The 26,077-nt window shown below is 36.7% G+C and overlaps 1 pseudogene; it reads left to right on the top strand.

Annotated features, from left to right (window-relative positions):
• The first annotated feature begins 6,979 nt into the window (after positions 1-6,979).
• Positions 6,980-25,548, top strand: LOC119507249 (annotated as a pseudogene).
• Positions 25,549-26,077: the final 529 nt, after the last annotated feature.

Here is a 26,077-nt window from a genome sequence, read left to right as displayed (position 1 = left end):
TCGGGAGCCAAGCACTGGAGGACTGTGGACACGTTTTGCACTTTCAAGGTGATTGGGTTTAATGCCTTCATAGTTTATAGCTGTTGAGTAACCAATTATGTAATTTCCTATGTTGAAGTTTTATAGAACTACACTTCAGAGAAAGTATATTTCCAGAATATATATATATATAGTTGTCATTTATAGAATACACTAGTAACATTGTATTGAATCCCATAGAATTAGATCATAAATAGTGCATTTGAAACCAACTAATTGTCCCACAATTACTTTCACTATTACAGAAATTTGACATGACTGTGTATAGATATGTATAACACTAGGTGTGCCGGTTTGAGTGTATTGTGTCCCCCAAATGCCATTATCTTTGTAGTCTTGTGTGGGGCAGAAGTTTTGGTGCTGGTTAGATTTGCTTGGAGTGTGCCCCACCCAGCTGTGGGAGATAATTTTGATGAGATGTTCCCATGGAGGTGTGGCCCCACCCATTCGGTGTGGGCCTTGATTGGTGGAGCTATATAAATGAGCTGACTCAAAGAGAGAAAAGAGAGTGCAGCTGGGAGTGATGTTTTGAAGAGGAGCAAGCTTGCTAGAAAGGAACGTCCTGGGAGAAAGCCGTTTTGAGGCCGGAGCTTTGGAGCAGACGCCAGCTGCCTTCCTAGCTAACAGAGGTTTTCCGGATGCTATTTGCCATCCTCCAGTGAAGGTACCCAATTATTGATGTGTTACCTTGGACACTTTATGGCCTTAAGACTGTAACTGTATAGCCAAATAAACCCCCTTTTTATAAAAGCCAATCCATCTCTGGTGTTTTGCATTCCGCAGCATTAGCAAACTAGAACACGAGGTCTGTATTTAAATATATAAGATAGGATTTAAAAATGTAGATGTAACTTAATATTTATAGCATTCACTTTTGATCAGCTTTAAAAATACTTGAAAGAATACACACACAAAAAAACAATAACACCCCAGCCTATACACTTAATATTATTTAGCGTCTTCCTAACTCAGTGATTCATTTTTGGGATTGACATCTTGGAAGTATTCATTTTGTTTGGTTAGTTTTAAACTTGTCATATTGTTCATGTTCTCTTTTGCATTTGAAAAATCTTTTAGTTTTGTTTAATGAAATAAAATTTTCTTAACTATTCCAAAAGAAAAAAAACAAAAAACAAATAGCCTTACCTGGGAGTCAAGAAGCTGGGATCTATTTCTATACTGGTCACCAACTTGCTGTTGAGTGTTGGCAGCTCTTCTACCTCTCTGCATCTCAGATGTCTGTGAAAAGAGGAGGATTCTTGTCTCCTACATTGGAGGGAATAAACAGAAAACTCAAACTTAGGAAATGTACAGTGTCATTTTATTAAACTATATACCAAAGGAAAATTGTGATAGGTGAAAGAGTAGCAATTTATTCCATTTAAGAAACATACAATTTGAAAAATGAGTTTATTTCAAGAGTAACATTCTCAAAGTGTTTAGATCTCTGCTAAATAGCTTTCTGGATTTTAGAGAAAACTTCTGCCGGCTGTGATCACATAAGGCTCTGTGAAGCCCTGTGGTGTGTGCAGTGCCTTCCTTCTCGCCGGGGCAGACAAAATGACACAGTGGCCCACCCGGCTCATGCCTGGTGCCATGTGTTTCTTTGTTAATCACATCTCAAGCTGAGCTTTGGAACCAATCCTGGGTTGAGTCAGGGAGGATTAAGAATTCCTAATCCAGCAGCTCAGTGGCCTTGTCATCCTCCTACCTGCCTTTTCTTGGTCTAGGAACTGACCACCTGCCATTTCCCCCCAGCTGAGTTCACAGCAGAGCCTCACCTGGCACCAAGGGCCGTGTCCACACCGGTCTTCTCGGGGCCTGGAGTCTGGTCTCTGCCTGAGTGTCTGGGGCTGGGGTCTGGTACCTGCTGCCAGGCAGTGAAGACATTTGATGGCATCCATGTCATTGATATATATTAGCAAATTGTCAGAGCACTGTTTTTTGTTTTTTTTTTTATCTTCATTTTATTGAGATATATTCACATACCACGCAGTCATACAAAACAAATCGTACTTTCGATTGTTTACAGTACCATTACATAGTTGTACATTCATCACCTAAATCAATCCCTGACACCTTCATTAGCACACACACAAAAATAACAAGAATAATAATTAGAGTGAAAAAAGAGCAATTGAAGTAAAAAAGAACACTGGGTACCTTTGTCTGTTTGTTTCCTTCCCCTATTTTTCTACTCATCCATCCATAAACTAGACAAAGTGGAGTGCAGAGCACTGTTTTTAAGAGATTCCATTGTGTACTTCTTATATGGCTTCTAACAGAAGTAGTGAAAAGGGAAGCATGAGAGTCTTTGGATTATTAAAGCTTCTAATCACAGTTGGTGAACAAGTAAATAATTATTTGCTATAACTGGGATGACCTTGAGATTCGAGAAATAAATTAACCCACTTAGACATTGCTGGTGGGAGCGTAAATTCATGTAACCTTTCTGCAGTCAAGTGTGATACTAAATATGGAGAGCCTCGAAGAAGGTGCAGCCCGGGGACGCGCTGTCTCCGAGGGGCGCCTTCCGTTTTACCAAGAATTAAGGACCTTTAGACCCGACACCTGCCGCGTGGAGTAGATGTTTATTTACCTCAATCATGTAGGAAACGGGGCTCTGGAGCATTAGGAGCTCCGCAGGAGCCTTGTCTCCGGGGTCCGTCCGCCGGTGTTGCAGAGGCCCTCGGGGCTCTCGGAATCCTGAGGTCACTTCTGAGGGGGTCGTCGGGAGGAGCGCCCCCCCCCCCCCAGCGTTGAAGGAATCCTGGCTCGCGCGTGTGTGCATATAGCACCCCGGGAGTTAGTCCACTTGGTCCCGGGAACCACCATCTGAAGTCGATCGTATTAGGATCTCGTTTTTACAGATGGGAGCTGAGCCGCAGGGATTAATTAGATTGCCAAGATCAGGGTGAAGTAAGTGGTGGAGCCAGCCATTGAAACTGGGGGGGTCTCTCCAGCGCCAGCTCTAAATCGTTAGCCTTGACATTGAACAGACGCATCCAGTAGAAACATCCAAGCCATCCTTCATTGTACAGCATTAAGTTTAACTAAATTAAGATAACAGGAAGTGAGGCCAGAAAAATAGTGGTGGGACGGTTTTGAACGCCAAATTCGAGTGCAGAGTTCCTGGTGCTATGGTTTTGTTTTGTTTTGTTTTGTTTTTCTCAGTAAAGTAGAAATTCCTATGTGGGCAAGTGATGTGAATTTTGATGAATGAAAAGATATCACACTACTAATTACACTAGTAAAATGTGACCACGGATATATGGTGTTTTATTCAGCCTGTCTCCTTTTGTCAGTATTCTTCGTAGTTTCAATTTTATGAAATCGTGATGGCAACCTTCAAGCAAATTATGTAATTAATTATATTCATCTTCCATTCCGGTGATTTGGTGGTTCTCAGCTACTAGCTGACACTTGAATGGAATTAGCTCTTTACATTTGGAGGAGATGATCAGGCATTTCTCTTCTGCTGTTAATGTGTGCTAGCTAATCCTGTTTAAATAAAATGTCTAACAGTTCCATGTTAGGCCTGAAGATGAGCGTGTGTTTATAGGGATCTGCTGAGAAGGGTCCAGCAAGAAATGTAATTCTGGAAATAACGCATCAGAAAGATTGGGTCTAAAGATGCAGGTTTAGATTCTTCCAGCCAGAAAATGTGGTTGAAACTTAAGGGATGTGTGATGGGAGAGCAGACTGTGGAGAGGAAAGGAAAGGGAGATGGGAGGAGAAAGAGTGGAAGAGAAGAACTGAGTCATGTGTTTTCACTGAGGAGAAGCTTTGAACAAAGAAGTGATGGTCGGCAGTGTCAGATGTTCAGCTGCAATCCAGTCGTTTTGGGGAGACGTCTGTAGGTTAAGAGCCAGTGAAGTGGGAGACACTGAAAATATAAAAAAAGAGGATCATGAAGAAATGGGTCAAGGTCCAAGGAGTCTGTGAATGGGAAACAAAAGCAAGGTAGAGAGGGATAGAAAAATTTTGAGACTAAAGAGAAGAAAGAATGGTGGGAAAATACAAAGAACACAGATTTCTGGAACTGGTTGACTTTAACTCCAATAAATAAATGGAAGAAAAGTAAGATTTGACAACTAAGTGCTGGAGGCTTTGTGAATGATGACTTTCTTTAATGGGATTTACCTGACTGGCTTGACATGTGTCATGGACTGAAGGAAACTTTCTTCTCCAAATATATTAATAGTCACTAAATTTCTAGGAACATTGTGTAACTCCCACTGGGTACTGTGGACTTTTGTTTTGTTAATTTGCTTTGGGTTTTCTGGAGGGATTTTGTATGTGTGTGTGTGTATTCTAGTACTTAAATCAAACATCTCTATCAGACAAATGGCACATAGCCGGTGCTATGTAAATTCCCATATATATGGAATATATATATACACACACAACAAGACCTATTACTCTTAGCAAGAAATGTTCTGGACTTAATCTTACTCTGCTGTCCTAGTCTTCATTCTCAGCAGTTGACAGCATTGCATACCTCCAAATTGCTCTTTAAAACGTTTTGATATTTATTTTAAAAAGCAAACAAGAAGGAAAACAACTTTCTTCATAGAAATCTTAGCACAGCAAAGGTTTTTGACTAAGCACCGGGCCTTGTGGCAGAATAGGTTTTAAGGTAATTAGACTAAGGGCAAGGTGCACTGGTGGTGCTGCTTCATCAGCTGTGTTTTTCCAGGCTACCATATCCAGGGCAGACACTCTCGTACCTCAGAAGAAGAAAATGCCTCTGTTGAGAATATGTACATTGTCTGTATAACTGTGCTTGTCTATGTAACAGTTATGAAAAAGATACCCCACTGGATTCTCTACCCTATGGTGCAGACAAAAAAGCAAGTAGCAACTGGACAGGTACATTTAAGTTTATAGTTTATGTGTTACTCTGAAATTAAATGAAAAATCTGTTAACTTGGTTTAAAACACTTGTTATTTTTCACATAGGAAATTTTTATTAAAAAATGAACCCTTATTAGTTTATCATAACTGGTTCTTAGCTTTTCCTATTTTTTTTTATTAAGCCTAATTCTTTTTTTGATTTGTAATTGAAGGTGATTTCTAAAATGAGTGGTTAAACAAAGAAAAACCTTGTAAGAGGGCCCCTCCCCTTTTTTTAAGGCATTCTACCAATTTAAAAAAATATATTGTAACCTTGTTTCCTCTGGCTAAAGGAAAAGTATTTGGTTTTGGATTTAATTAAAGAACATTCAAAGAGCAGGGGAAATATTCTAGCTGTTGTTAAGTAAAATAACTGAATAGCACAGTATAGGATGGTTAACAAAGGACATGATGCCCATAATTGGTATGTCAGAAGTTCGAAAAAGTAAACTATTTGTTAATCCAATAAATAATCATTAAGAACCTCCTGTGTACCAGGTATATGCACAGTGTACCATGTTTTCAGAATGCAGACATAGTCCCTATTGGTTTGAGAAAATAAACTTGTAGAATAAGCAGATAAATTTTATTCCTTGGCCTCATGTGTATGTATATTGAAGTTATATTGTGTTCCTCTCTGTAAGTTCATTGTTTATTTAAGAAAGGATTGTAAATAAGAATAGCTGAAGTTAATGCTCAATAATTCTTAATATTTTGTGGGACAGTTTATTGTTTAATAATTAATCTTTTATAGAGCAAAATTAAACCTATGAGAAGAGGGTGATTTGTGTGTAATTAAATTGTAATGTCCTAGTTCTATAGGACGAGTCAATCTTAGCATCTTAAAAAAAAACAGTACAGTATTTAGAAACCCTCTAGGGAGGTTGGAGAGGATAGTAGTTAACAACAGGGGCTCTGATGTCAGACATCCCAGGTTCAAATCCCAGTTTTCCATCATAAAGCTTAGTATTTGAATATATTGAAAGATTTCTTAAAAGTAGGACTGAAACTAATCTCATATAGAATTTTGCAAAGACATTTCCAAAATTAGCTTTTTAAGATTATTGTAAGATTGTTTTTAAGATTATTGCTAAAACTGCAGCTGGTCAGCATGCAGTCCTGCATTTTACTGTGTAGATGACTCGAGTGGTAATACCTGTTGCTGGTAGCTATAGCTTTTTATTTAGTGCTTGCTGCCCACTGTGCTTTATATTTTAAGGCAGCGCTACTCGGGATAGGCAGGTACTTCCCTGAGATGTACATGTCACCATTATGCTGGTCTCCCTTGCTTAACAGGCACTTAGGCTAGATGAAGATAATTTTCCAATATTTTCTTGTATTCATTATTAAAAAATCTTCTTGGAGAGGCAAGTTAGGTACCAACCTTCAGGATTTCCTTCTGACAAGCTGTGTCTTTAATTCACTTCAAACAGGCTTATCTTTTACTTGGTGAGTTTTACAAGGATAATTGTTGATCCTATGCTGTTCTCTTCAAATACTCTCTCTCAGAGGATGAGTAATTTGACATGGATTAGCGTGTACAAAAGTGTCTGTCTCACTTTAAGTATCCAATAAATGTTAACTGTTTTTTTATCATAATTTTATTGTCATATCATTTTCCTCCTGTGTTAAAATCAACCATAAACAGTCATACCAATTTCTTGACTTTGACTTCTTCATTGCCCTTGACACTTACATTGTTAACACTTTTTAATCCTCTAGTTAAGGTAGTCAGTTAGTAACTTAAATTATTTATATTCAGCCTCTTTCAAAAAAAAAATCTGGGGCACTCCACAACAGAAAAGCTTGTTAATAAATGAGTAATAACATAAGTACTAAAGTTTTCTAAAGTAAGTAGCAAATTTAAGTGTGCATAAGTTAGCTTCTTAATATTGTGTGCCCCCAAAAATAGCATTTGAAAAACCAGTTCTAAGTGGAAAAAGTTGTATGTTCAGATGTTTTATCTGAAAACAGTTTTGTTTCGAGTTTTCTGGACGTAGTTCTCTAGAAATTAATGAGATCAATCGTCATTAAAAGGAGAAAAATGGCTTTGAAACAGATTTCCAGCAACAAATGCATTGGAGGATTGCAGAAAGTGTTTGAACATGACAGGTAACTATTAAGAAAATACAATTTCAGGTATTTGTCATTTTGTTATGTTCTATGTTTGTTCTGTCCGTTTTTTCCCCAAATCCTTATCTCTATTTTGTGGTATCTCATTTCACTTTAAGCCTGCTTGCTCTCTCTGTGTGGTTACCTACCCGTTTGACTATTTCCCAGAGTTAAATAGCTTTTGGGATTCAACTGTGTGAGGTAAAGAGGAGCTAGAAAAGAGGAGTGCCTCCAGGCTTTATTTACATTATTCTACAATTTTGTGGAAAGACCTATGTTGCCAGTAAAAATTCTGGGAGCGTTTTCCTTTCTTGGGGATTTTTTAATGTAGAAGAGACACCTGAACTTTTTTATAAAGATGGTAGGTTACGTGCATGTATTTACCTCTGTTGCCTCCCAAAATCTGACTAACATGGCATTAAGGGAAGGAAGATTAAACACACAGACAAACACCTCTCCCCATCCTACACCCATACCCACAGAGGCAAAAAGAAGTGGGGGGTGGGGGGAGCTAAGAACAATATTTTAGAAGCAGGAATGCAGATGGACAAATAGCACCTGACTTAGTAGGCCCTAGAAAGCTAAATTCTAAACAGCAGCAAGAGAAAGCTGAGAAATAACCCAATTTGTATAAAGCCTTGGGAATTGGAGGCCCCAGGTACGCCTGGAATTAAGGGTAAAAATGAAGCTAAGAAAAAGGAAGATTGGTTGATCTGTTTTAAGAAGCAGATAGCCCTCAGATCACTGCAGCTCTCTGCAGGCAGGCCACTGCCTCTCCCCAGCTCTAGCAAAAGATTGGAGGTTTATTCTCTTGAAAAGGTAAACAGAGAATCTCTGTCCTGGGGAATACCAGGTGCAGTTGGTGAGGGGTATATTCCAAATAGCAAGACTAAGTAAAAGTTTGTACACTGGCTATAGAGACTTCCCAGTCCTCTTCCACTCAGCTTCTAGAATTTGGGGAGTTAGAAGACTCTTCTTTCGGGAATCTAACCAGCCCGAAAGAAGAGACTTCGAGATATAGTTATTGAGAGCTTTCCAACAAAACAGTCCACTGCACTCCACTGCCCCCACCCACCCCAGTGCTTTCAGTTAGATTTTTACTATTTCACTCTTAAAAGAAGAAGACAGCTAAAGATTATTAGATATATAAAAGACAAAAGGGAAAAAGAACTTGGACAAATGTACTGTACAGGGAGACAAACTTCAGAAAGCACTGTTATTCATATCAAAGGTATGAGTGAAGATATTGGACCTATGCTCATAAAAATATTCAAGAACAAAAAAAGAGCCCAGAAATTTAAAATATGATAGGAGAAATGACAAACGCAATGGAAGGGTAGTTAGATAAAGTTGAACTTCTACTCCAGAAAGTAGAGTAAGGGAAAATTGGAAAGGATAAGAAAATTAGAGGACCAGTCCAAGAATTCTGACATCTAAATGTTAGGAGTTTTTGAAAAATAAAACAAAATTGGAGGTGCGGAAATAACTAATTCAAGAAGAATTATGGAACTGAAGGGTTTAAGTTGCCGGATATGAAAACATCATCCACTTAGTATCCAGCACAATGGATAAAAATCCTTAAACATCCAGAGAGTGGGAAAAAGTGAATCTGAAGGATTTAGATTTTGAAAGGCGAAGGTCAACTCAGTAGTAGTACTAGCACTGGGAAAGTGCTGCAGCAGTGACTTAAGAATTCTGCAGGAAGAAGACTTCCATGTCCAGCCAAAGTGCCAGTTAAGTGTGAAGGTAGAATTAAGACATTGTCATCCATTTGTAGTATTAATAGTTGTGATAAAATATTAGTGATCAAATTGAAGATGTAGTGCATTTTGGTGCCTATGAGCCAACATGTAATTTGAGATCTTTAAATGCATTTTTTTTAATAAAAGCAAATTTGTTTCAGATATCGTTGCAAACAGGGTGTTTTCTTTCATAATATTAGTGCTACACTGAGGATTAGACGTGTCCTGCCCAAAATGACCGTGTGCCATTTGAAGAATAGGCGCAGAGTGGTTGGCAGCTCAGTAGGCTTCCAGCTGGCCCTGTCCTTCCTTTCAGGGTCAAAGTATAGTCCTTAAATCTTGCTGGAATCACTTATTTTGGATATTAAATCATTTATTTTGGACATTTATTATTTATGTTACTTTTTATTTAGTACTTAAGTATTTTATGTTTCTGTCTTGACTAAGGAGGGGTATCTTTTTTTGGGGGGGGTGGGATGGGTGTTAAAATTACAGTGTTGAGCTGAACTGCAAAATGAAATTTGCTGTGTACCTACCACCAAAGGCAGAAACTGGAAAATGCCCCGCACTCTACTGGCTGTCTGGTGAGTGTTATGCATTTGAAATTTATAAAGGACATTCTTGGTTGTTTGTGTTTATTTGTTTGTTTGTTTTTGGTTTTGGTTTCTTTTTAACTGGCTTAGCCTTTGTCTTGACTTTTTGGTACGCTTTCTGAGCCACTTATAAAAGACTTTAGAGGACTGTGATAATCTACTCTGTTCCTTTATCCTCAGTAACTTCAAAGCTACTGAATTACATTTATCTCACTTTTTTTCCAATTTGACAGTAATTTAGCAGAGAATATGAAATTCTGGGCTCAATGGCAAGGGCTTCCAAAGGTCCTTTACCTGATTTGTACCTACCCAAGTATTGCTGGGGTTTGTAGGGACTTTACTAGCCAAATAAATAATTATCAGGTGAACTCAAAACACTGGTACACTAATTAGAAGGCACAGCAAAAGACTTCTTATAGGGCTCTCGGGGAAAATGAACGGGACTTTATAGAGCTCTCTGGCAACAGTGTGGAAGGTCACTTAGGGCCACTAATGCTTCCTAATCACTGCTTAATCTTATGGATGGTGGAGAAGATTGGGAGAGCATAATGTTTTGCCACCAGGAGTTGTGCACCTCTGTGCTGACTTTTGTTTAACAAGATGTAATATTTCATCTTCAGAAGCAAACATTACAGGTAGAGAATCATAAAAACTAAATTGTGTCAGTGCTTGCTGTTTTAATTTTGTTTTCTTAAGACTGGTTCTAACAACTTTGATTTAATAAATTCTTCCTTATGTATGTCTAATCAAGGATAAGCCTCAAATGGCAGTTGGAAAATGAGAATAGATATTTCATTTTAAATGGTAAAAATTGAGACATATTTGCTTTTAACTCAGCAAAGCATTTCTGTGATTGAACGGAGAGCACTGGTTTTGCTAGAAGAGCTTGAGTATTGCCAAAAGCAACAACAACAAAATTAGATGTTTAATTGGTTTAGAAATCATAGTATTGTGTAGCTTTCGATGATCTTAGAAATCCTATAATCCATCAAATAGAAAACTAAAGTCCAAATTGGTTAAAGATCACATAGTAGTAAGGTTGAACAAGTTTTCTGACTCATGGTTCAGAGCTATATTCAATCTTCTGTATTTCCATTTTGAGAAAAAATGGTGAGAGCAACTTAAAGTCATGTCTCTTGGTTGAAAGCAAAACAAGCCAGATTGGAAGTGGCAGTGTGTTGTAATAACTAGGTACAATAATAAGAAGGCCCTATATTCTTAACCAAACTTGAACTCTGTCAAGAGATATCATCTGAGCTTTATGAGTATAAAAAATAGAACTTTTTGTTTGTTTACTTCAAATGACAGGACAGTTTCCTTAGTGAGATGCTGAAGACCAGATAGACCTTGGAAATTAACGCTTGATTTCTGAGAAAAGGCAAGATTGCCTGACCAGTGCACTTGAGAAATGATGACAACAGAAATTCACGTTTACTTCTGTTGAGGTAAAGGAAGACAGAAACAGAAAGATTAGATCAGTTGGTAAATGAGCTGAACTTGAACACCATGCAAACTGAAATCCTTAAAGATGATCCAGATTGAGTGATTTGCATCTTCCCCAAGCCAAGGTAACCTTAAAAACAGCCATAGATACCCAAGAGAAAGGAAGACACAGGTACACACAAAATCCCCTACACCAATATTCATTGCTGTATTCACAGTAGCCCCAAAATGGAAACCATCCAAATGTCCATCACCTGATGAATGGATAAATACAATGTGGTATATCAGCAACAGAAAGGAATGAAGCACTGATACATGACACAGCATGGGTGAATCTTGAAGGCAGTCACAAAAAGATCACAAGTTTTAGGATTCCATTTATGTGAGAGGTCTAGAATAGACAGAAACATTAGTGGTTGCCTAGGGTTAGGGAGTTTGGAGGGGAAATGGGGATTTGCTGCTAATATGTATAGGGTTTCTTTTTGGAGTGATGAAAATGTTGTACAAGGAATACACTAAAAATGATTAAGTTGTACATTTTAAATAAGTGAGTTTGGTATGTGAATTGTATCTTAAAGCTGTTAGCAGAAAAGAAAAAGCTCTTTATATAAAATAAATATAGTTGATCAAGTAGATTTTAATTAGTAACCGTCTTCATACACTGGAGAGCAGTTTTCAGTAGAATGCGCTTCATTTGCATGAAGCTATAGCTCACTGTCTCCTACTTTAATCAAGGAACTTGTGTCCTAACTAGAAAAACAAATTCTTCCCTGAACTCTAGCAGATTCACATTTCCCAAGTGTGATGCACTGTGTATTATGTCCCAGACCCCAATCCAGGCTCTTTATATCCTGTGATAACACTTAGTCGTCACAGCCACCTTATGTGGTAGAATAGAGGCAATACTGTTCTCATTTTTCAAGTGAAAGAACTGAAGGTCAAAACATTGAAGTTATTTCCCTCACATTGGTCAGATGGAAAGTGGCTGAGCTGCACTTAGAACCAGATCCTGTGTGAAATCCAAAGCCTGTGCTTCTTACACTACTCCCCTGCTGCCTCTGGACCTGTTTGTGTTGAGATCAGCAGGTTTGTCAGGACTTGGGGCAGTTCACCACCACGATATGGCCCTAGAATCTCTGGATGGCATTTCAGAGAGGAACACAGTGAACAGACAAGGGTCTTGAGGTTCTGCCATGACTGGTGAAAATCTGTTATGTCTAACAAGAGTTTATTTAACCACAGACTCCCGTAATACTTTCTCCAGTGAGACTTGTAACTTTATATCTTGTCATTATTTATTAACAAGTTTGGATTAAGCAGTCACTTCATAAGTCTCTGTGCTAGTTGTTACCATGAGACCGACCATTCGTGAAACCGTGGCAGCTATAGTTAATTCCCATTGCATCATGCATATCAGTAGGCTTTGTTGTTGCACTTAGCAGCTAGGGTGGGATAGTTAGCATTCGCCCCTGGAAGAGGGCTGTTGGTTTAGTGGGTTTTAAGCCCAAGCATCTATTCCCAGTTCATTCTTGACCATTTTCATATCATTATGGTATTAGGCTCCTATCATGAGGGAATTAAGTCATCTCCATCACATGAATGAGAAGAATAGAACTAGGAAAAACAGCAGAAACATTTCTAAACTTAAGGAAGGCAGATGGTGACTGTAACTTGCTTCTTAGCTCACTGAGGAGAATAAAGGTGATTAGGCTGAATTTTGTTGCTGAGAACTACGAACATATAAAAAATATTTAGTTCTTTATATTGTGATGGCCATCATATTATCACACCTTGACTAATTTATGTTTCAACACAGAAATAGTAACATGTTTGATAACACCCTACTGGAGTTGTGCTATAATATTTAGTTTATGTATCATATTGCCAGTCTACAGTCTGAAAAATTCTGAATCCTCCAACATATCTGGCTCCAAGGATTTCAGCAGTTGAACTTTTAGTAAGTGACTTAAACAGGACAGCTAACCTAGACATTTAATCTAATGAAATGTTCTTAGATTAATACTGTTATAAGTTTTATATGAAAAGAAACTTTCCTATCTTATTCAGTATTATTTCTAAAGCAAAAAATACCCTTAATACCCAGTATGTTTGTTTTCCTATATTATAAAAAGTTTAAAGGTTAAAAGCCATTCACAGTATAGCATGAGATAACAGTATTTTTGATCTTCAGGCTTAACTTGCACAGAACAAAATTTTATATCAAAATCCGGTTACCATCAGGCTGCCTCAGAACATGGTCTTGTCGTCGTTGCTCCAGATACCAGTCCTCGTAAGTGTTCTTGTTCCAGAGATCTTTTATAAAAATCTAACCCTTTAAGACTATGTTGTAAGTAATAATTTATTATACATTACATTATACAATTCCTTTCATATTTTTTGCTATTATCTCTAGTAATAATTTAAGTGACATAATGACTCTTAAAATGCCATATTGCAGATTGTCTGACACCCTGTGAGCATGATTCACAGCATCACTTGTAGGAGAGGGGACAGGGTTGCTATTCCCTTTTTATAGGTGCAGACACTGAAACAGAGAGACTGAGAAACTTAACTAATGTATCATTGGCATCAGTGTCAGAATAATAACGTATAATGCACAACAAATTACTTGCATACTCCACAGGTAAACTGTCTCATCAAATAATAGTATGTCCTTTCTTAACCTCTGGTAATCATCAATCATACAGTTGAACAAGTTTTAATATTAAAAAATATTAGAATATTTCATTGAAAGAGCTCATTCCACCAGATTGGTGAAACTAGTTTTGTGACCCTAGAAGTGTTGGGCAATGGAATTTGAAAGGAGACAGATTTTGCCTCAGTACTAAAAACTTTTGGGAGCTAATACTATCCTGAAATTAAATGAATGGACTTGGAAAGTCATGCATTGCCTTTCACAGGAGCCATGTTATACAAAGCAATACAGTCACATGTCTGGTTAGAAATACAATAAAAGATTCCATTCAAAGTAGTATCAAAAATACAAGGTACCTTAGGATAAACTTTAAAAATGTGAAGACAGAAAACTGTAGAATTTTGCAACATGTCATAAATGAAGATGTTAACAAATGGGAAAATGCCATGTACCTGGATGAGTAGACAGTGTAATAAAGAGGTCATGTTCCTCAGATTATTTTACATATAATGTAATTCTATTCAAAATCCAAATGGTTGGCTTTTTAACTGTAAACAAGTATATAAAATAAAACCTAGTTAATTAAAAAACAATACAAAAAAAAAAAAAATCCCAATGGGGGTGGGTAGAGAAGGGAAACATGATGGAAAATAAAAAGTGTCCAGTTCAAGGTGGTGCACTGACCACCAGCACATTTGTGCATGTGCCCCGAAAGGCAGAGAGACTGCACTGTTTGGTCAACAGCTCTAATGCAAATGATGGGACTCACAGATTTGTGTAAAAGTTTGTTATTAAGCATGGGCCATTACTGCTGAGTTGATGAAACCACAAAGCTTTTCATTGATAGGTGGTTGCAATATTGAAGGCGAAGATGAGAGCTGGGACTTTGACACTGGTGCTGGATTTTATGTGGATGCCACTGAAGATCCCTGGAAAACTGACTACAGAATGTACTCTTATGTAATGGAGGAGGTAATTTAATTTGTATTGTAATTCATTGATGGCTGCCAAGACACAAAGTTCTTCCAGTGCTAAGAATTTTAAACTGGGTTATAATATTGTTGAATCTACTTATTCTATATTTATTATCTATCTTCATGAAAATTCCAAAGTTTATTAGTGCGATGGTCGTATTTGTTGCAGTTTAAATTAATGCTAAGTACAATTTTAAAGAATTTAATAATTAGATTATTAAACTATTCAGGTTACCTAATGAAAATAGTATACAAGAAAACCTTTTATTTCCCTGATAGGTGGTTCATTTGGATATGTTTTATACTGATAAATCAAGGCTTAGTTAGCATAAGTGGTCACGCTTTCCTTTTATTGGTAATATTTATGTGCAGTTCAGTTTTTTTCTGTTAATTTTCACATAATTGTTACACCCTATCCTTTTTCTAAAATTTTATAAAATAAATGTTTTCCACTATTATTCTAACCTTTCTGTACACATAATTGTAATGGTTTTGTCATATTCTGTCAGATGCCAAAATTTACTTTTTCCTAATATGGAATTTTTTGCCTTTATGTATTTATTTACTATAATAAGTATTTAGAATGGATTCCATTAAATACAATCACTAGATCAAAAGTTTAGTACATTTTAAAGGTTCTTCCTATGTCATCCTCCTAAAGTTGCTTTCCAAGGAGGTTGTACCATATATTCTCCAGTGACATATTAATGACCATTGTCTACCTGAGGTGAGTTTGTTTTTTTTTTAATTTTGTCTTTTCTAGTTCAATCCATTCTAAGACTGTGATTTGGAGATAATTGTGCAATTTTTTTGTAACTTTGAAAGTATCTAAACTGATTTCTCTCATATTTTTTTTTACCCTATTAAATTTTTCTAGCTTCCGCAACTCATCAACGCCAGTTTCCCAGTGGACCCCCAAAGGATGTCTGTTTTTGGCCATTCCATGGGAGGCCACGGAGCTCTGATTTGTGCTTTGAAGAACCCAGGAAAATGCAAAGTAAGATTATTTACACTACGCTTCTAGGGATAAATATTTCTCTCGGATAATCTAATATTAGGAACTTTCAAGGCTTGAAATTAGGATTTTTTTTTTTTTTTCAGTATTGGAACTAAAATTATCTAGTGTTGGAAATTTCAGGGGGTATCAAATTTAATAATAGCACAATATATGCTACAGAATCAGAATCACATGGATTACCTATCAGTGGTTTCTTGTTGGTCTATTAGAAGTATTGAGACATGTAGCTTATATTTTCATTCCTTCTATTCAAACCTTAGTTTTTAAGGCAGTCTATTTTTTTTCTAGATTAAAATTATAGTAGTATTTATCATTTATTTTTATTTTTATCAGGAATATCTCTATAACTTTGCCTTTGATTTCCTGAGAAATAGGGAAATATTCATGATTTGTAAATGTCTAAGAATTCTTTGTCATTAATACCTCTGATGAAAATTGAAATGCAGTTCCATTGGAAAGTATTACTGTCTGCCTTTCCCATTCATTCATTTGAAGCCTCATAGCCTTGTTTTTTCTTTTAATGAGCCAAGTTTGAATTACCGCTATACCAAGAGTTACTCTCTGTGCCAAGCACATGAGTCTGAGTCGAAAAGGGAAGTTTTGAAGCAATGATCATCTTAAGTTTGCTTCTGTCTTTAAAATCACAGAATTATACATGACCTCAAGATTTTTTTAATCTTTATTGTCTTCTTCCCATAGGATTTTTTTTTTTCTTTATCATCTTAGGTGTGCCACTGAGAAATAAAAATATTTCTCAGAGCAATTTCTTTCTGTGGCACCAAATATTTTACATTTGGTAAGCTTTATTATAAAACTGAACTGATCATGACATGATGGTGGATTTTTAAAATGAGGATTTTATTTTCCATGTTTTGTACATAAGGCAGTCAGCTTATTGTTTCTGAGGGAGAAAAGCAAACTTAGTTGAATTTATGATTCTTTAAAAAAAAAAGCTAATAGAGATAAACAACCCCAGTTAAAAAATTGGCAAAGGTTTTGAATGGAAATTTCTCCAAAGATCTATAAAAGATTAGTAAGCATACTAACAGTTGCTCAACATCATTAACCATTAGGAAAAATCAAAAGCACAGTGAAATACCGTCTCACTCCAACTAAGATGGCTGTTATTAAAAAATAAAAACAGCAAATAACAAGTATAGACAAAAGTGTGGTGAAATTGGAGACCTCTTGCATTGCTTAAATGTAAGATAGTGATGCTGCTATAGAAAAGAGTTTGTCAGTTCTTCAGAAAATTAAACACAGAATTACCATGTGACTGAGCAATCCTGCTCCTAGGTGTATACCCAAAAGAATTGAAAGCAGGGAGTCATACACCTGTGTATGTTTGTGCACCCATGTTCATAGAAGCATTATTCATAAGAGCCAAAAGGTGGAAACAAGTCATGTGTCCATTGACACATGAATGAATAAACAAAATGTGGTGTATGCATACAGTGGAATGTTATTGACACAAAAGGAACGAAGTGCTAACACATGTTACAACATGGCTAAACCTTGAATACATTAAGCTGAGTGAAATAAGCGAAACACAAAAGGATAAATATTGTATGATTCCACTTATGTGAAATATCTAGAATAAGAAAATTCATAGAGACAGAAAGTAGATTAGAGGTTACCAGGGGCAAGGAGGGAGAGGAAATGGGGAGTTATTGCATAATGGGAACAGAGTTTCTGTTTAGGGTGATGGGAACATTTTGGTAATGGATATTAGTGATGGTAGCACGAGATTGTGAATGTAATTAATGCCACCGAATTGTTCGCTTAAAAATGGTCAGTATGGCATATGATATGTTACGTGTTACCACAGTAAAAAAAATTTTGTTTTAAAAAGAACAAAGCATGAGAAGGAGAAAACTGAAGAGACGTGGCACAGGTATAAATATATACACTCTAAGCACTCAAGGTGAGAGGTCCTTCTCTGTACCTTATTCGATGAAAAGCAACATTGTTTTCAAAGGAATTTGAAATTATATTGTTTTCAAAGGAATGTCATGGTTAAGGGCATGGCTCAATGCTTTCTTGGCACTGTTAGTAGAGAAATAATATCTCAGATTTAATAGTATGTTCATAAGTTAGGTGGCCATGAATTTTTTCATACTATGATTGCACATCAATTTTTGTTGGAAGAAAGGAGTAGAAGCTCTGAACTAAACTTCTGTTTGTATGTTAATGAATTCTTTTAACACCTATGGTTTTATAAGTTCTGTTAACAGAGAACACAAAGGATGTGGTGAGGTCTACAATCTAAGTCTATAGTAAACTGAAAGGAAAATATTCTCAGAATTTTTCTTGGAAAGTCAGTTTTTAGGCAAGTTGTAAATATCTGTTCATATTTGATTTCAAGGTAAATAACAAAAAACATAATTTGTTTTAAATTGCCTTTGTTTTGGAAGTCCATGTCGGCATTTGCTCCAATTTGCAACCTGGTGCTCTATCCTTGGGGCAAAAAAGCCTTTAGTGGGTATTTGTGATCAGATCAAAGTAAATGGAAGGTAAGTATTTGATGTTTTTATTAATAGTCATTCTTAAGTTTTCAAATTTGTTAAAAAGCCATATACATCACAGAAATATTCTACCAAAAGTTTGAATGTTTTGCAAATGAACATATCTTGTGCACATTAACAAACAGAAAATGCTGGAGTGAAAAGTTCTTTGTCTTTCTGTCTGCTGTGCTTCACAATAATTCACTCATAGGCTCCTATTCTAACAGATTGGATGGTTAATCCTTTAGTCACTAGATGAGAATTTTGTTTAGGCTTAGGGTTTTTTTTTGTTGTTTTTTTTTTTTAATTCATTTTATTGAGATATATTCATATACCATGCAGTCATACAAAACAAAGCGTACATTTGATTGTTCACAGCACCATTACATAGTTGTGCATTCATCACCAAAATCAAACTCTAACACCTTCATTACCACACACGCAAAAATAACAAGAATAATAATTAAAGTGAAAACAAGCAATTAAAGTAAAAAAGAACACTGGGTGCCTTTGTTTGTTTGTTTGTTTCCTTCCCCCATTTTTTCTACCCATTCATCCATAAACTAGACAAAGGGGAGTGTGATCCACATGGCTTTCCCAATCACATTGTCACCTCTCATGAGCTACATTTTTATACAATCATCTTCAAGATTCATGGGTTCTGGGTTGTAGTTTGATAGTTTCTTTACTGCTAGTTACTCCAATTCACTAGAACCTAAAAAGAGTTGTCTATGTTGTGTGTAAGAGTGCCCACCAGAGTGACCTCTCGGCTCCTTTTGGAATCTCTCTGCCACTGAAGCTTATTTCCTTTTCTTTCACATCCCCCTTTTGGTCAAGAAGATGTTCTCCATCCCACGTTGCTGGGTCTAGATTCCTCCCCGGGAGTCATATTCCACGTTGCCAGGCAGATTCACATGTCTGATCCCATGTAGGGGGAGGGCAGTGTTTTCACCTGCCAAGTTGGCTTAGCTAGAGAGAGAGGGCCACATCTGAGCAACAAAGAGGCATTCGGGAGGAGGCTCTTAGGCACAATTATAGGCAGGCCTAGCCTCTCCTTTGCAGCAACAGTCTTCCCAAGGGGAAGTCCTGTGGTAGAGGGCTCAGTCCATCAAACCACCAATCCCCTATGTGTGTGAGCACATTAGCAACCATCGAGGTGGGGAATAGGCTTAGGTTTTTATTATATTGGAAGAGTGCTAAAAACAATAAGAATTAGGTACTGATGATATGTGTACATCAGTGTTTCAAGACTTCCTGTGTGAAGTCTGTTTTGAGTTCTGAGATCTTTTGTCAAGAGAAGACCCTTTCTCATCCACCAGGGGTTTATGGTCTAATAGAAGAGTTGAGTGAAAGGCCAACTGATTGAGTTGAGGTGGGAGGTAGAGGCACAGTTAACCTAAAAAGGAATCTTCATATATAATTTATCTCTGATTGGCAGTAGATTTTACTATCTTAATCATGCAGTGTCTCAGCTATTTTTAAGATACTACTGGGATAATAGAGACCATGCAGCATTAGGAAATCATAGACTTCAGAACTAGTTAGACTTTTTAGGTCACCTTCCCCTCTCCTTTTACGATTAGAGGACGTAAGTCTAGAGAAGCATGATACTTGGATCTTTTAGTTTTTGTTTGTGTTGGTCAATGCATAAAACTTGTGGTTAGTAGGAATATATGAATAATCAAAAATATTTCACTACAGATGGTAATATGTGAAATTATAACAAGTGGCAGCTCTTCAGATAGTAAATCTGAGGAGTCATCTATATCATTCACTTAAATCAGGTCTCTCTTGAAAGCTGATGAAGAGGGCAGAGGTTTGGTTCTGTTCAGTAGACAGCAAAAAAAGAAAAAGAAAAAAAAAAGGAGCTGAATGTATTTGTGTCTAGAATTATAGCCAAAGAGAAGAGATGAAAAAGCAGATTGTCTGAACTGGAAAATATTTGGAAATAGAAAAAGGTAATGGAGTTAGAAGAAATTGTCAATTACTGGTGAGATTTAAAAAAACAAAATCATGTTTTTTTTATTGGAGCTAAGAGGTGATTAAGAACATTGAAAGTTTAGAAGAAGCTAGTCTATACTATGAAGAAGCTTGTTACCACTCGTCCAGGACTTCTTGATTGGGAGAAGAGGCTATAATTGAGAAATGGATTTCTAGAGGTTTTGTAAATAAAAACTGAGCAAATCAAATTTTAAACCAACTTGAACTCATGTTTCAGATTTAATCAGACTCTTAAAGCTGAAATAACTCTCACTTTCTATTTGGTTCCAGTATTATGATTCTGAAGAATACCTTTCTGAGCACATTAAAATTTATTTTTAAGTGTTTCTCCTTTTTGTACAGGCTTATGATGCTCCCCATCTTGTGAAGTCACATCCAGGGTCTCAGCTGGATATACTAATTGATCAAGGAAAAGATGACCAGTTCCTTTCAGATGGGCAGTTACTTCCTGATAACTTCATAGCTGCTTGTACAGAAAAGAAAATTCTTGTTGTTTTTAGATCGCAAGAGGCAAGTACTAAGAAACCATATCTTGTTGTAAATAATGCAACTTTAAAAATGTAATACCCCACAGCATTTTCTTATCTTTATTTCAGAATTTGAAATGTTACCTGTTAACAAGATAGTTTTTAATTATATTAAGACACTTAAAGCAAAACTCTTCTTGGTAAAGTAATGATTTCTAAGACCAAATGATAGAACTAGGAAAGCTTTTGACAGTGAAAGTATTTGTAATTTCCCATCCTATAGTCAAAAACTGGTGCATGACAAGAAGTTTAATGCTTGGGTGGAACTTACTTTTCTAACATTGCTGAATATATCTTTCTTCACACCCACAGCCATTGTTGCAGAAGGACAAAGAGGACAAGCCTCTGCCTTCATCACTCTTCACTTCTTGTGCACATCTTATCCTCAGAAGCGAATTGTTGTTTGTCGTACACACATGCACCTTGAATTTTTTAACTCATATGTTAATCTGTCCATTGTGCTACTTGGTATTTCTGGTTGTTTAAGAATGATTACTGAATTTCAGTTGACTTGCAAGTTTTTCTTGACTAAAATACTTTTGAGACTATCCACTTCTCACCTAACTGTGCTACTGCAGTTGTAATTAAGGAATTCTGCTTTTAGCTTTAAAAAATTATTCATAAGACCTTTATTTCAGGATGAAAAATGAACACTAAAAATTAGACATGATCTTGATTTTTAAAAAGATTTGTAATTGTGTTTAATGACAGTGCATAAATATCCAAATGACTCTAGATCAGTGGGTGGTTTGGTATACATTATAGTTTATAAAATGTTTTCTGGCATTAGCTCATTTTATGCAGCCAAATGGGAGATCCTTCCTCTGCTGTTCATCTGTCGGACAGATGAGGCAGGCTCAGAGGAGGAACCTGTTTTTCTCACGTCACTGCTAGTAAGTATATGGTGGAACCAGGACTGGAGCCCAGTCATTTGAGTGCAAATACTGTCCCCGTCATCTGCCTGGTGTTCTCAGGCAAGGCAAGGCAGCGCTCCTTAGGAGGGTGAAATCATGCATGACCTGCACCTGTCAAACATGCAGCACAGCTCAGCAGTCTCCTAACTTCTGTGAGAGTGTTGTGAACACCTGAACATTGTGTGTGTCATATGAGAAGACGTCAGAAACCACGTTGTTATATTATACCTTATTATCTCTCAATAGCCATCCTTAAGGAATAGAAAATTTTTTAGATCCATTTGAACATTTACCATCATAATTACATATTTTAGATCAACTAACTTTAAGAAATTTAATGCCAGTTTGATTATAAATACAGTAGTGCATTAGTTTTATTGACTATAGCTGATAAGTGACATATGAAGCCATGTTGTTTTCCAAATGACTTTATCTTCTTGGTATTAGCTGTGCTGGGTGCCTCTTCTGCTTTCCCTGAAGCTGTGGCAGGAAATTCTGCTGATAAAGTTTCAGCCTTTTAACAAAGACTGAAAATATCTGTGGTTTGTTAGGAAAACAGCATAAAGTCAGGAACACTGATGAAATGCTTCGGGAAAAAAATAAATAAATTCATTCCTAAAATGCCTATATCCCAAGCAACTAACAAACTTAGTTGGTTGCACTTTAATGGGGGGTCAAAACAAAACATCCAGTTCCTCTTAAAAAAAAAAAAAAAAAACAAGGACTGAAATCACCAGAGTCACCATCTTGAACTCAGGCATAATTTTCTACTCACTTCCCTGACAGCAAGGTCAGGTTAAGAGTGAACCATACCAGCTGAAGCAGATTTTGTTTACATTTGCAGTAATTGAATGAGCAACTGAATGGACATCTTGGGCAGTGACTGCACAGTGGCTTGCAGATTTTCAAATCCACTTCCTTTGACCTCAGATTATCCTAAGGGCTGAGAGTTTTACCATGTGCTTTATTTGATTATAAAAACAGCATAACTCTGTGCTCTATGGATCTATGAAATAGGAGCTGTGAAGAAGATAATCTGAAAATAAAAGGGTCCATATAAATAATAAGTGATCTAAGAAGGAAGAAAGCAAATTACTAAGATCCTGTGCATGGTTTACCCAGTTTCTATGGTTTACTTCTTTGTCATGTATGACATGCTGACAATTTATGCTCTACTCTTTCAATTTTTGGAGAGCAAGGGTTAGTGCATGGGGATATTAATGTGGTTGTGACTTCATACAGTGTTTCTTTTTCTGTTTTGGCTTCAGGAGCTCCAACTGAAAACCCCAGGTAGCGAAATTCTGAGAGCTGAGATAGGAAGATCAGGTTTGAGTCTGAAAAGGGAGGACCCAGTGTGTCTTATTTTTAGGTTTTGAAGGTGCATAGTGAGGAAAACATTTCAATGACCTGAGAGAACGTCCGGAAACTATATCCCCTTCTTGGAGATTATAGGAAACAAGGCTCTCCCACCTCAAGTCACAGGCATTTTTTGAAGAGTTAGAGGCTCTTTTGGAAGGAAATTCCAGAAATGCAGGGATGTCTCATGGTGATCTGGCACGGAGACTCTCAGTAGGTGTTTATTAAATAAGCAAGTGAAGACTCTTTAATGATCTTTTTTCTTTTTACCCATAAGAGACTTAATAACCTGGGGATTCACACCTGAGCTTTTCTAGTTGGATCTGGAAAATATGTAGGAAAACACTGCCTGTTAGAATAAATGCCTGTCATAGCTGCTAGAGCACTGCTGGATTTTTGAGAGCTGAATGAAGAATGAAAGAATGCGTTCATTTATTTTTATACGCCAAGTGTCAAAGTTTTGCTACTGAGGATTTTTCCATGTAAGGTGTGAGGCAGAGGAGGGAAAGGAAGACTTCCTCAAGTGTCACTCAATACAGGCAATCACAGAAGAGTAACATACCAAAGAATTTAATGAAAGAAGCCACCCCCATTTAATAAGATTGATAAATAGAACTTGGAGCTACTCAAGGATGACACAGTTTATCTCTAATTGTGTAACTTCAACATCATCTATTTCCAGAACTATTTTGAATAGTACATCTGTATCCGGTTGCCTTTATATTGACATTTTAAAAATTCCTCTTGGTCCCTCATGACAGGCACTTTTCTATTTTCTCACAAAATTGGGTCTCGGTTTAAATATGGTTATGGAAGTTTAGGGACATTGACTTTGGATTTTCAAATGAACTACACTATTATCTTGCAGTATATCCCTGACCGTGGCAAAATGGTCACTTGGTTTTCCCTGGAACTTTTCTGATAACAGTGATGATAGTGATAATAGTAATAGTAACAATGGTGGCTACTCACTATGTGGCTGAAACTGGGCAAGTCCCTTAACATGTGAAACTCCGCACAGATGTCCGCATGAGTGTTTTTCTCATGCACGTATTTTGAGGCATCAGTTTCTCTGCATCAATGCCTGTTTTCAATCAAACCCATCTTTTGCTCTGTGAAAAATGGCAAGTACTACTTCATGTACTGTATCTCACAGGTTTTGTGGTATGAAAATCACGGGCCTGTTTAACCTCTTAACTAGTCAAGAATTGCATGGGTGGGAAAATGGTTTTTTTAAGTTTTTATTTTTTTTAATATAGGAAAGTATCCTTTAGCTCTAAATTTAACTAAATCAACTGAGACCCAAGCAAGATGGTTGTTCTACTTGCCTGATCACTGAGAGATGTGAAATCAAATAATTTTCAAGACTCAGACTTAATGCTTGACAACATTCTTGTCTGATTCACTTCCATAGTTGGGCCAGGGAAATTTGAAGGCTGACTGCTTTTGAATTACTTTGACAACTTTATTTACCGCTGATCCCATGATTTATATTGCATGCCTCTCTGGATATAAGAGATTAAGAACATTCATTAATTCATCAAATGCCTTAGGGAATCACCTTGTTTCCTGAAACCCAGGTGATATTTTTTTACTGTCTATTTTTGTTTCTTAAGTGCTTAGACAAAAATCCCTTCGACTGTTTCTCCCTTGCCCCACATAAGAGACCACTGATTTGATTCAAGTGAAAATAAGCAAAAAGTCTCCCTTATACTTTTATCTCTTTCTGTTTATTCCATCCACCTTGTAGTTTAACTTTGTGTGGAAGGGATGCATGTTCCCAGAAAAACTGTCTTGGTGTTTAATACCCTTGGAAACCTCTTTAGACCTTAATTTTTTTTTTTTTTTTTCTCTTTTTCCCTTTTGAGAGCTCTTTTCCCTGTCTTGTGTTCAAAGGAGGTGTCATAGTCACCCCAGGGGAGGGTTTGCCCCCCCCCCCCGCCGGCCGATAGGATGGGTATAATTGATCAGATAGCTCGAGATCTGTTTTAATTCAATTCTCTGTTTTATGGTAGTTTTTAAAAGAGCTTACTGACTTTTTACCTAATTTGGTCTCTTGCTAAGAGGTGTCAGGTTTTAAATATTCCTTTCTCCTCAAATAAAGTTCTGAGATACTTTTACTAGATAGGAGGTAGAATTCTTCACGTGGCTTACTATGGCTGTGTTTCACTTCCCAAACCATGATCTCTTCTATATTTTAATTGTTTGGTGTAAATCTAGGGCATTTGGGCATCTTCATGTTTTCTCTGTTATTTATTTTGTATTTTAACACTCACTCTCCTGTTGACATGAGTCTGCTTCTTTTATGAGTTAAAACTTCTTGTCCATGTTTCTGAACTCTAAATCCTCTTGGATTCTTTCAGTCCCTACTGATGTGACCACGTCTACTTTGAACATTTAATTGATGTGCTATTTCTTTTTCTCTTTGGCTCTTACTAGCAGCATTTAGAAACTAGGCTGTGCAGAATGTTTGCTTTTTCTCCCTATTTTTGCTTTTTTAACATACTGTGTTACAGGTACAAAACCTTGATTTTGATTTTAAATCTTCCTTATATGGTGATATTTTGGCTATTTACAAGCAAACTAAGTGACACCAGAGACTTATTTAATGTCCCTGATATTGATGTTTTTAAATGGTAAATAAATGTCTAATCATCTGTTTTTATCTTCTAGGGATACGATCACAGCTATTACTTCATTGCAACCTTTATTACTGATCACATCAGACATCATGCAAAATACCCGAATGCGTGAAAAACTTCAGATAGCAGAATCTCTTCAAAATCGTAAAAGTTGTAATAAACAGAATTGCAGGGAAAAATGCATAATTCTATTGTATGGTTGAATTGCTTTCCAAAGAAATAATTGCTTTCCTACTTCTGATTTTTAAAATTATTTTACCAGGATTCACACGGAAAATCTTTACTGCTTTACAACTTTGTTGAGGCCATTTGAAAAACCTTATTATATTGACCTCAGGTCAACGAATTGGATCGTAATCCCATTCAAATCACAGACTGGTATTGCTGGGACAGAAGACTTACTGGTGGTTCAGCCCAAACTCCTCATCTTTCTAGACTTCAAGCCTCTGAAGACAGGGACTGTTTTTGTCATGTTCATTGTTATAGCTCTCAGTGTCTAGCAAAGTGCTTGGCTTCTTGTAGGTGTTTAATAACTTTGTTATTGAATAAACAAGTAGGTTCAGAAAGGTTAAGTTAAAAGGTTAAGACTTCCCCATCATTACACAGCTATTTTGTGGGACTTCTGAGATTAGAGGCCAAATTTCCTAAACCAATCTCTTG

Source organism: Choloepus didactylus, chromosome 12 (genome assembly GCF_015220235.1).
Source record: "Choloepus didactylus isolate mChoDid1 chromosome 12, mChoDid1.pri, whole genome shotgun sequence".
Classification (NCBI taxonomy): Eukaryota; Metazoa; Chordata; class Mammalia; order Pilosa; family Megalonychidae; genus Choloepus; species Choloepus didactylus.
The sequence above is the reverse complement of the archived record's forward strand: the minus strand, read 5'-3'. Positions and strand labels throughout refer to the sequence as shown.